Source organism: Panthera leo, chromosome F3 (genome assembly GCF_018350215.1).
Source record: "Panthera leo isolate Ple1 chromosome F3, P.leo_Ple1_pat1.1, whole genome shotgun sequence".
Classification (NCBI taxonomy): Eukaryota; Metazoa; Chordata; class Mammalia; order Carnivora; family Felidae; genus Panthera; species Panthera leo.
In genome coordinates, this window is record NC_056696.1 from 8,958,524 (window position 1) to 8,970,805 (window position 12,282).

At 38.9% G+C, this 12,282-nt stretch overlaps 1 protein-coding gene across 5 annotated transcripts in view; it reads left to right on the top strand.

The window, feature by feature from the left end:
* Positions 1-12,282, top strand: part of RGS7 (regulator of G protein signaling 7) — a 515,497-nt gene that overhangs the window by 21,582 nt on the left and 481,633 nt on the right. The gene's annotated exons all lie outside the window — the stretch shown is intronic.

The following is a 12,282-nucleotide window of genomic DNA, read 5'->3' on the forward strand; positions in this document are numbered from 1 at the left end:
AAAATAAATAAATAAACCTAAAAAAAATCTATAGTATGGAAGGAGAGTTTTGTCAGTTGAGTGGGTTCTACTGTTTGGGGGCAATAATGCTGACCCTGTTGCCCTATAATATACAAAGGAGGGGATTTCCTGTCCTGACACGTGCACCAGTTCTGCGGCCATGAACATACGAGTGGTAGTAGTGTCATTGATATTAAAGCATTACATGGTCTAGAGTGGTCTGTATGACCCAGCTAACCTCATGACTGAGGAGGAATCCTGCTATTTCAACGGCTGCCCTTGTGATTAGTGGACACCTTAATTACTCTTTAAAGGGAAAAGATTTTTAACTCTTCAGTTAACCGCTATTTTCATAATATTAGTCTAGAAGCTGAGAATGCAGAAAAACTTTTATTTCCCTCATCTGACCTCTGCTTATTCGAGATAAACATTTGATCTCTGGTTTACCTTTTTTTTTGAAGGGATTAAACACTTTCCAGAAGTATATATATTGTATATATATAATGTGTATCATTCACTTATTACACCAGATTTTTGAGCAAGTTCTTTTGTGATTATTGCTTTTGTTTTGTTTAAACATTGCAGAGCCAGGGGCGCCTGGGTGGCTCAGTCGGTTAAGCAGCCAGCTTTGGCTCAGGTCATGATCTCGCGGTCTGTGAGTTCGAGCCCTGCATCGGGCTCTGTGCTGACAGCTCAGAGCCTGGAGCCTGTTTCAGATTCTGTGTCTCCCTCTCGCTGACCCTCCCCTGTTCATGCTGTCTCTCTCTGTCTCAAAAATAAAATAAAAACATTAAAAAAAAATTTTAAACATTGCAGAGCCAAACAGTGTTCATGACATTATAACATTATAATTGCTATTTATGTAGAGCTTTCACAGAAACCTATTAAAATGGAAATATCAAGGACAACTTTTTGTAGAGATAAGAAAACTAGGATATAAAATAAAAAGAACATTTTTGTACTAATAAAGAAATATAAAACTCCAAATTTCCTTTTAAGTAACCTTATTAATAGATCATAATACCCATGCAGATAGTTTTGATATTCTTGCAAAAAATTAAGAAAATATAGAGTATTACTTTGTCATTGCTAAATTATTGAGAGTTAAAGAGTCAAGTTATGATTATTAGGCATAGTAAAAGATTGCCACAACCTAACGTCTAAGTACCTTTCTAACTTTACAGAGTGCTTTTACAGGTAACATTTCTTTTAAGCCCTCACCAGTACCTTGTGTGAGTTACTTTCCTTACTGTGTAGGGCAGATGAGAAACCCAGTTTCAGACTTAGTCAAGATTATAGCTGTGGGGACATTAACCCATGTTTTCTAATTCACAAGGTAGTTCCCATTCTCCCTTTCCAAGGTTTTTCTTGTCCCCCAGCCCCTGGATGTCATTTTGAATACATCTGTTATAATGGACTCCAAGTGAGGATTGGAATGACCCAGATGAGACACAGCTAGTTATCACAATCAGCGGCAAATTTTCACCTGTGAAGACACAGACTTTCCAAAGTTACTCTCATTTTAGTTGCCTCATCTCCTCAACTGAGTGGTTTTTTTTTTTTAATCAAAACCAGGAGTTCAGCAGGCCCTGAGAGCCAGAGACACAAATGAGTCCTGTAGCAGATGCCTTTGAGGAGAGCCTGGGTCTGCCTCTTGTTGTTCCGCTTTGGAGATTCTTTCTAAACTGTCACTCCTGAATTTCCTCCCTGTGAAAGATCCTTCAAAGCAAAATGAAACCTTGTGTTGGTTATCCTTTCCCTACAAGTGGGGAGTGAACTGAGGCAGACCGGAGGGCATAGTTCCAGATATCATCGCTCACCATTTTGGAATGAAACTCTCTCTCCCTGGCAGGAGGCCGTGAAAACAAAAGCTGGTGGGGAAGTAGACTATCTATTGCATGTAATATTGTCTGTAATGTCAGACACCCTACTAGATGGTCCAGAAGTTGGAACTGTAATTTTTTTCCTTAGTCTTGTTCATGTCAACTTGTGGGGAGGATTCAGAGGCTTTATTTTATTGGCATTCCATCTAAACTCTCCAAGGAAGGTGAAGCCTTCAGTAAATTTCTGTTTCTCATTTGCTCACAGATAAGCAAATAGGAGATCTACACCACAGTCAAGTTTTGAAAACAGTTTGCACAATTATGTTTCCTCTAAAAGGAAAATGCTTCACTGTCTTAGACATTTCATAAGCAAAGTGTGAAGGGGCCATGCATGCTGTCTCACACATTCTTCCCTACCCAGTGCCCCTCTGGGCGACCTCCGTTAGTAGACAGGAGTCCACTTCCTCAGGAGGAAGCCATAGTTGGACACCACAAACCATTATAAATTAGCTCCTTACATGAACATAAAATGTATTTTTCTGGCACAGTTTCCCGTGGTTCTCATTTACATTTCTGGATTAACATGGGATACCTCAACCCTCTTTCACACAAGAGCACTTTGCCTATACAAAAACATCAGTCATGGCTTCCCAAGCTTTCTCTTTTCCATGATTAATGTTTCTGTTTCATTTAGCCCTGTCACACATGATGTGGTTTGCAGATCCATTTCTTGATTTGTTGGTCTCCCCTGAACAAGCTCTAACAGGCCGATACCTCACTTCACTCCAGTCCTCTGCTTGCACTTTCCATTACTATGTCTCACATGATTACCTTTTAAAACTACCTGGTACTTTTTAGAATAAATGTTTAAAAGTCAGTCCCATAGACATGTCAGGACTGGAGTGGAGGCTGAAGGTGCGGCAGGTGGGAGGGAGATTCAGCATAAAAGTAACCCCAGAACAATTTTAGAAACTAGATTGCACTCTTAGTCCATTACAGTTTTAACCTTTCTCGGCCAACCAAATCCCCCTCTATCTGCTGAACTCTCCCAGCATTTTATTGATGCTTCTCTATGACACTGATCATTTTTCATCTCTGTATTACCACAAGTCTTTGTGTTGTGCGTGAATGAATGAATAATCACCTTCTGACTCCATAGCTTGGGGTATCTGAATATAAACTGTATCGCTCATTTTGCGTCTTGGTGAAACATTTCTGGTCACACTTCCAGCTGGCCAATAAAATTGCCTGTAAGTCATTCATTTACTGCTGTAAGTCATTCATTTACTGTGGATTAGGTGAGACTGGTAAATAAATGCAGAAATAAAATGGCAAGAATGATTGCTAGACCCTAAGTCTAGAACTTAGTCTCATAGTGTGCAAAAGTAATAACTAGTGGTAATAATAATGACACTAATAAGGATTTCAGTAACAACATAATAGTTAAACTGTATTTTTTTTTTACTATGTGTGAGACATTGTGCTAAGCACTTTACATATGCTATATGTAAAATTCTTAAACTAGTTACATTTGAGAACTTAAGGAACATGCCAAGGCCAGGATGCCAATTGAAGAGCCAGGGTTCAAAACCATATTTTTTTCAAGGTCATTCTCTCAACTCTTATAATGCAGTAAATTCAGTAGATTGTCAGGAAAGTGTCATTAGCATTCTTTCACACTCAAAAGGAAACAAAGAGGTTCTATAAACTTAGTGATGACTTTCAGTTCAATAAACAAAAGCACAATGAGTAAGTGACTGGCTGAATATAATACCTTCCTTCTTAGGTTGGAGTTTCTCATTTTTTATAGAGAGGATCTGAAGTTGGCAACAAAATAGTATGTATATTTCAAACATCTCTTTAGTTGTTTTTTGATATCTACTGGAGCAAACAGTTTGGAAAAACAGAAGGAGAAATCCACTAAAGAAGAACACATTTAATATAGGAATCATGGAAAGCCAGACTAAATAGAGATGAAGTGATGCATCAGTGGAAACATTTGTTGCATGCAAAGAGAAATAAGGTTTAATTTTGCTTCATATTGTGGAAGACTATGCTTCGAGATTCTAGGGTGAAATACAGTTTCATAAGAAAATTCATCCACTAGCTTGACTAGTAGAGGGTACAGTGGAAATGTCTGCCACCTGTTTTCTGGATATTATAATTCTCTTTTACATGAATGTTTTCAACAGCTTTTGTTTGATTACCCCCCTTGCCATTTATTTCATATTGATCTTGCAATCATAGAAAGACTTTAGTTAATGTTTTAGGGAAGCTGCTGTGTAGCTAGACCCTCTTTGAATACTACTTTGGTGATTTGATTATTTAAACCCAAACTCGGGCTTTATGTTGAAATCTGTTCAATTACATTTCATTAAATTCCATTCAGCTTTCTATAATGTTGGGTTTTTTTAAGCTGCCAGATTATAAGGTACATTTTCTTTCACGCTCAGATCTATGACATGCGCCACTTGAAGCCAGTCACATCAGAGGACCCAGCCATGAGGCCTCACTTTAGTTAGAAATTTGCCATCAAGTTTTCATTGACTTATTAACCAGTGTTTTCTGGCGTACAACTGTAAAATCTAATTATAAAACATCATGTATCTTTTCTATCTACAGCCCATCTTCAACTTTGTCAAATGTCTTAGAAGATTTCACTTAAGTTCCCAGAGCTAAGGAACATCTTCCTTTTATCTAATTCCAAGGATGGAACCACATGGTCCAGCACTTAAGGACCCATGGGAACTTCCTCCTGAAGTGGTTATTGATGATTTTTAGCTACTTCATGCTCATTATGGAACAATATTAAAGGGAACATATGATATGCTGACATCACCAAGCCCCATATGGAAGATTAGCTCTGCATTGCATTTTCACAATGGTTAAGCCTCCTGTGAACTATTTTGAGTAGGAAAATGCGGGAAGGAGACAGGTCTTTTGTCATTGGTGATGGGCATTCTGTTTGTGAAGACCTTCAGGCAGCTGTAACTGGGTTTTCAAACATTTAGACATTTAAAACCCTTTAAAGCAAACTTCCCAGACAGTAGTCCAGCCTGGGGCTATGAGCAAGCATGCTGGAGAAAAGATAACTGTGACATACTGACATACGTTGGTTATGGGGCATATGAAAATTAGAGGTGTGAGCAGGCAAAGATTTGAAATTCAGTTAGGCTAAATTGATGTGTTGAAAATTAAAGTGCTAGTCATCAGAGGATGGCTATATGAACTCACACTGGTACAGGAACTTGATTTAAAATCTGCCAGGACAGGTGTTAATTCCATGTTAAATATGGACCTGGGCCTGTGATTTCTGGTAGTTAAATATCTGCAGCCTGGCTTGGAGTTGTTGATTGACTAGTGGTCTTTTCAAAAGCCTACAGAGTCACAGAGTTTTAAGAATATAATGGGCCAGGTAGTCCAACACTTTTATTTTACATATGAAGAGATGAAACTTTCTGGAAGCCAAGTGATTTGTCCATGGTTGCTAGCTGGTGGCAGAACCAAGGCTCTGAACATGGCCACCCAGCACATGTCAAGAGATGTTAAAATGGGTAGATTTTTGTGAGCAACTAGGATGGGCTTTTCTTTTTTTAACTGCCTGAAAGTGGATCCATCTTCAGCCAAAAAGAAATTCCAGATTTTTCTGTGATAGTCCTGACTGCATAAAAGGTTTTAAAAGAGCCATTAGATAGAAAATCAGTATAAGATGTACACAAATTATAATCTTTTTATACAAATAAAACTTCAAATATTTTTTCAAGCCATATGCCCCTATTTCTGCTCAATTTGAAAAATATGGTTACCTAACTTTACGGTCTGTGCTTTGATGTGATAATTGTACCCTGAGAAATCTTTTTCTATCAAAAACCTGACACACAAGAATAATGATTTCATTGGGAAAGGGATATTCAAGAGTTTCAGTCCCTAATTACAGTTATTTTTTTCCTGTAGGAATTTCAATAATAAGAGCTTTAAAAATACCCATAAATGTATAGCTACAAAACCTAAACACATCTACGCACATTGATTGATTGATTACTTCTAACTTTTGCTTGAGTGATGGCCTGTCTTTTCTGCACACCACCAGCTCTGTGATCAGCACGGCATTCTTACCCATGCTTGTCACATGGATCACTGGACAGCACAGCCTCACAGATGTGCTGTGGGGTCTAGCTCCTGATGCTGCTAGTTCTCATTACAACAGTGACTTGTATAATGGGATTGTGTAACAATTGAGGTCCGTCTACATGGTTCAGTTATGAACACTTTTGCTACAGGGTTTTCTTCTTGCTTGTTCTATATCATTTGATAAAGAATTCCATACAAGTCCATGAATATTATCATTTAATAAAGAATTCCATTCCACACAAATGGGCTGTTTTGTTCATCTCACACCAAACAGATGAAATCTTAGACAGTTTTTTTTTTTTTAATGTTTGTTTATTATCGAGAGACATAGACAGAGCATGAGCATGGGAGGGGCAGAGAGAGGGGGATACACGGAATCTGAAGCTGTCATAACAGAGCCCGACACGGAGCTCGAACTCACAAACCACGAGACCATGACCCAAGCTGAAGTTGGACACCCAAATGACTGAGCCACCCAGACGCCCCTGAAATCTTATACAGTTGATGACACTGTAGGTCCTGTAAACAGTTGCAGTTCCCCACAAATACGGGGATGTTCAGAGGCCATAGTTGTGGTCTTCCTTGCACAGAGGTGTAAGAGATGACAAACAGGTGTTATAATTACCTGACTGTATCTAAGACCTGATCTTAATTTTTCTGTCATTTTTGTTTCTCCGGGATTTTCTAATCATTTAAATTTAGTGTATCTTTGTAATTGAACGTCTATATATTTTAAAATTGAAACATGATATAAGTAATTATTTCATTATTTTTTTAAGTTTATTTATTTATTTAGAGAGAGAGCACGCATGCAGGGGAGGGGCAGAGAGAAAGTGAAAGAGAGAAAGAATGCCAAGCAGGCTCTGTGCTGTCAGCCTGTCAGGCACCCAGGTGCCCTGATGCATATAATGATTTAGATAAACTTCAAGAACATTTTTTAAAGCACAAGATGAAGTTCAAAAAATAAGTAAAAACACAATTTGGTACAGCTTTTGTGGGCATACCAATTGACACTGTTGGTTCATACCCTCGGGGGTCCCTGGCTGAAATCTGAAATTGGCCCCTGCAAGCAGAGGGCAGGGAAGGAGGAGGCAGGCACTCCAGATGGCAAGTGGCTGGTGTAATGAGCCAGGGAACTTACATAAGAGGTTTTATGGGGTGGACACAAGTCGAGTAGATTCCTGCAACTGCCCTCCAGAATCTTAAAGTTTATATAGTGGTCTTAATGGGGTTTAGTCACAGATACCCTACAATGGTGGTCTCAACACCACATTCTTATCTCCAGGCTGTGTCCTTGAAAATGGCTCCCACTGTGGGAATAGACGGTAAGAACTACACTCCAAGAACTGAGGGGAGGTGAGGAGCCTCCAGTTGCCAGGGGCTAGGTCGTTGGTCAACCTGTGGTCAGGTCCTCTCGATGACCTCTTCCAACAAATACCCAGAGAAACACTTGCACACAGATGAAGAAAGGAAGGTGATAGCTGGAGGAGTCTGTACATATAATAAGCTGAAGTGCAAATGAGGAAGATGTAATATATGCCCAGAAGATAGTCTGTGATATATCCAGTACTTTCTGGAGGGTCCAGACCGAATGGGGTTTCTTTGTTCCTCAATCAGGGGTTGATGTGCTAACGCAGCTGGGGTCCCAGGAGGAGCATGTTGGGGGATTTCTTACTTCCCTCAGTCTTTTCCAATTAGCAGTGAAACCAGAGATGAGGCTCCTGTACCCATTCTGGGTATGAATCTTGAGGGAAGAAACTGAGGTTTCCAGTGCTTTGAACAAGTTTATGATATTGCTGAGGAACCTAATAGACCTTGGGGAAGCTGACCTTTGTTGTAGGAGGTGGCAGAAGGATTGCTCTGTTTCATCAGTAGATCCTTGTTACCCTGTACTTTAGTTTACTTAATGGTGTAGCCTGTAGAGGAGAGAGTACTTGGGAAATAATAAAGGAAGGATAAAAAAGTAATTGTTACAAGCCATCTTGTTTCTCTAGAGAAGTAAGAAATATTACATTTTTTCTCTAATCAATTTATAGATATCCCCCCCTCCAATTGGTGTGGGTGTGTGTGTGTGTGTGTGAGAGAGAGAGAGAGAGAGGGAGGAAAGAGAGAATACTTGATGCTGACTTAAAGAAGTGATAATAGCTTGTGAGCAGAATGTTGTCCTATAACATAAGAGACACATGCACAACAAATACCAGATCTGAAATCCATGCATGATGTTTAGAGTCTGCCAAATGGTCTCTATATAAAGTTGCCAGTGACCCAAATGGAGTGAGAGCCTCTTGCCAACAGGCATATGTTGTTACTTTCCGATAGTAATGACGTGAATGTCAAACAAGATTTATTTGGGAGCAGGTTCAAGCATGTGCACCTGTGTGTGGAGTATGTTGTGCATACATGAAAGATGCCTTGAAGCTGTTCAGATGCTTTAATTTTCTCCTACTTCCAGCTCTTACTTAATCAATATAAATAATTCTTTTTACTGTCCTGTGGTTGTTTTGTAATTTTGTATTCATGGCTTTGTGCGAGTAACTGTGGAGAGGCATACCATAGACTTTAATCAGAAAGTAGTACTTATTGTATGTTTTTTTCTTTTCTTTTTTCCATTTTTATTGAGATATAATTGGCACATAATATTGTGTAAATTTAAGGTGTGCAACATAATGACTTGATTATATATTGTGAAACGGTTATCACAATTGGTTGAACTAGCGTCTGTCATCTCACATAGTTACATTTTTTTTTCCTTGTGATGAGGACTTTTAAGATCTGCTCTCTTAGTGACTTCCAAATATGCAGGATAATATCAGCCCATAGTCATCACGCACATCACATCCCCAGAACTAATTTATGTTGTAACCAGAGGTTTGTGCCTTTTACTATTTTTGCCCAATTCCCTGTCCTTCCCTCTGCTCCACAAATCTGATCTCTATCAGTTTTTGTTTTGTTTAATATTTTACATATAAGTGAGATTATACAGTATCTGTCTTTCTCTGGCTGACCCACTTCACCTGGTACAATGCCCCGAAGGTCCATGCATATCATCACAAATGGCAGGACTTTCCTCCCTCTGTAACTAAACAGGATGCCACCACCTCTGCACATCCTGCATCCTTTATACCCATCCATCTACCGATGGACGCCCAAGCTGCCTCCATGTCCTGGGTACCATAAACAACCCTGTAGGAACATGGGGGTGCAGATACTCTCTCAGGATGGTAATTCTTTTCCTTCAGACATATACCCAGAAGTGAACTACTTGACTGCATGACAGCTCCATCCCTAATTCTCTGAGGAACCTCCATAGTGTTCTCTGCAGTGGCTATACCAACCCACATTCCCAGCAACAGTGCACAAGGCCTGCCACCCATTCCCACCTGCTCTTGCTGTCTCCCATCTCCCTTGATGACAGCTATTCCAAAGGTCTGAAGTGACACCTCACCATAGCCCTCATCTGTACCTCATTAGTATCCAGTGATGCTGAGTACCCTTATGTGCACCTGTGGGCCACCTGAAGATCTTCTCTGGAAAAATGTCCATCAGTATTGTATGACTTCTGAAAAATTGGTAGGTGCAAGAATCCTCTGCTAGTTTTGGATCACAGTGATCACTCACTAAGAATTATTTCAAAAGGGCTGCAGAGCCCCCGACACCTAGTTTCACCTGTTGTGCTCAAGAGCACCAGGAAGGCCTGGCATTGTAGCGAGCAGAAATGACCAACATATTAGGAAAGTTTGTTCTGTTGAAATAGAAACACTCTTTGTTGTGTAAATGATTGTTTTTTGTTAGTTAATATAATCCTTTTAATCTCTTTAGAATCAGGTTGTTGATGGGCACATGTGGACATTAAAATATATGATATAGAAGTTTCAAATATATTTAGCAATAATTTTCTCATATCAGTTACCTTGTTTACAAAATTTACAATCATATTTTCATTCCTTTTCATTTAAAGTTTAACTTTAGCTTTTTTTTTTTAAAGATACAATCATAGCTTTCTAGTAGAATGTGATGTGTTATAATAGAAACATAGATTACTCTTTGGCCATAGAAAAAATATTAATTCTCAATATAGGAATTAAATATATTTCACAAAGAAAAATAAGTGAGCTGAGCCTTACAAAGTAGGACAGATTTGACCCAGACATATAAGTTAAAAGAGGCCTGTAGGCAGGGAAAATATTCAGAGAGAATGAACATATTGGAAAGGGCCATGGAAAGTTGGTGGGTAACAGTAGGGAATGGTGCCAGGAACTGAGATCAGATTGTGAAGGGTTGTAATGATCACTATAATGAAATTTAGTCTTTCTTAAGCATACAGTGATGCTGTATAGAAGAGTGTTTAGTTGGGGATGACCATGAATTAGGAGGATCTTCTGAAGCAGAACAAAGGATGCACATATGAGAAGGCAGGAGGTTCAGTGATGAGGCCCTTGTAAAATCCCCAGGAGGGAATTGAGAGCATGAGTTATACTGTTTGCAGAGAAAATGGAGAAAAAAAAAGGCATGGGTTATATATGAGATCTAGCGTCAGTGGGTGGCCATAGAAAGGCAACCATAATCTAGGTTATAAGGGAAAAAAAAACCAGTTCTGGGTTTCCACTTCCATATCTATTATTTTCCATTCCAAATTGTCTCCAAGGCAATGCATCCTGCATTTAAAATATTAACTATTATAATAGTTACCTATTTTAAGTGAACAAGCTAGTGATAAGTGGCTATGGAGTTAGTTCAAATTTAAAGCTCATTTATTTCTCTGTTGAGCCATTATACCACAGTGCAAAAGAAACTCCTCATTGTTACCATCATCACAATTGTGATCATCATCCAACAACACTGAAGGCTAGTGCTGACCACTATGCATTCACCATCTCACCTCTTGCTCATAATAATCCTTCAGGGCAGGCCACTTGTTCCCATTTTACACATGAGATATATGAGGCTTGGGGAAATTGAATAATTTCCCTAGGGCTGCACAGGTAGTAGATGGTAGAACTGGGCTTTGGGCTCAGGCAACCTGGACTTGAAAAAATTGCACCATTTGCCTTTCTCTTTGCTATAGGAGTCTATCAAGAATATGTTAAATTATTATTATGGACCTCCATAATCTCTCTAAATTATTTGGGCATATTGTGACTGTTTTATTGGAGTTTGGGGTATATTTGAGGGAAGTTGTAACCCAACAGGTTGCCTGGAATCAGAATCTCAGAGTCTCAGGAACACAGACAGCTCTCAGGCCTGTTCTTGATTGGTAAAGACTTCCCTAACTTCTTCATTTGCCTTTTTTCCTACTGATTGGCCTTCACCCTGTACTTGGCCTTTTGTACTTCCTCACAACATTAAGTTATACTGGCTCACTCTCCTGATCTTCTGCCTCCAAAATTTTGAGTTTGGAATCTGATTGCCTAGTGTATCTTTTAACACTTGGGCATAGATTTGTCACAGCCTAGTCTGTGCATTAGATGTCCTTGAGTGAGGGCTCATTTCTTATTCCTATATCTGGACCTAGGGGGAAGGAGAATGGTATTAAGCCTGTTCCCCTAGGCCTGACTCTTCAGCACAGGCTCTGAGAGGTACCTCATTGGTTTAGAGGAGGTGGATGCTGTGTCTTGCAAATGCATCATTGTTTAAATGAAAGAAATTGTCACTACATCTACAGGTATTTAAAACATTGTGTATTAAGCAGAACTTGGTGTATTCATTGGCACTTAATATGTCTACAGGAGCATATTATCAAGAACTTTTATATTACCACAGAATCAGATGCTTCACTCTTTAAGAAATCTCTCCTTGTATTTCCAAATAAAAAATATCACAGTAGTTTGGGGAGCATGTAGTGCATGAAAATAAATATATTTAAATGATTGAATCAAATCATCAAAATCCCTTGGTTTTTGTTTTCCGCCTTGATAAAATTTATATATCTAATTCTTACTGTCAGAAGAATTCAGAATTCATTTTATTTCTCAGTCCTACCAAATTGATTTCTGCCCTTCAGAGTATTCCAAGGCTGCAGCATAAAAATTCAAGGTCTGAGCAATATTTGTGATTCTATTTTCATTTGTCTCTCACGTGGGAATTCATGAATGGTAATATATTTCGCTTACATTTTATAAAATATTTTTCTAGGAAAAGGTAGGGCTGATGGTGTGACCATAAAGAACTGACACTTCACTGTTGTACCACTTAATAGGATTTCCAAAACTAGCATCTTAAGTAATAATCATGTTGGTATTTATCACTTAATGCCAGGAAGGTCTTAAAATTTTCTGAAGGAAATTTCCTCAGGATGTCTGAGGAGTTGCTTAGTATCAAGGCTCTGGGT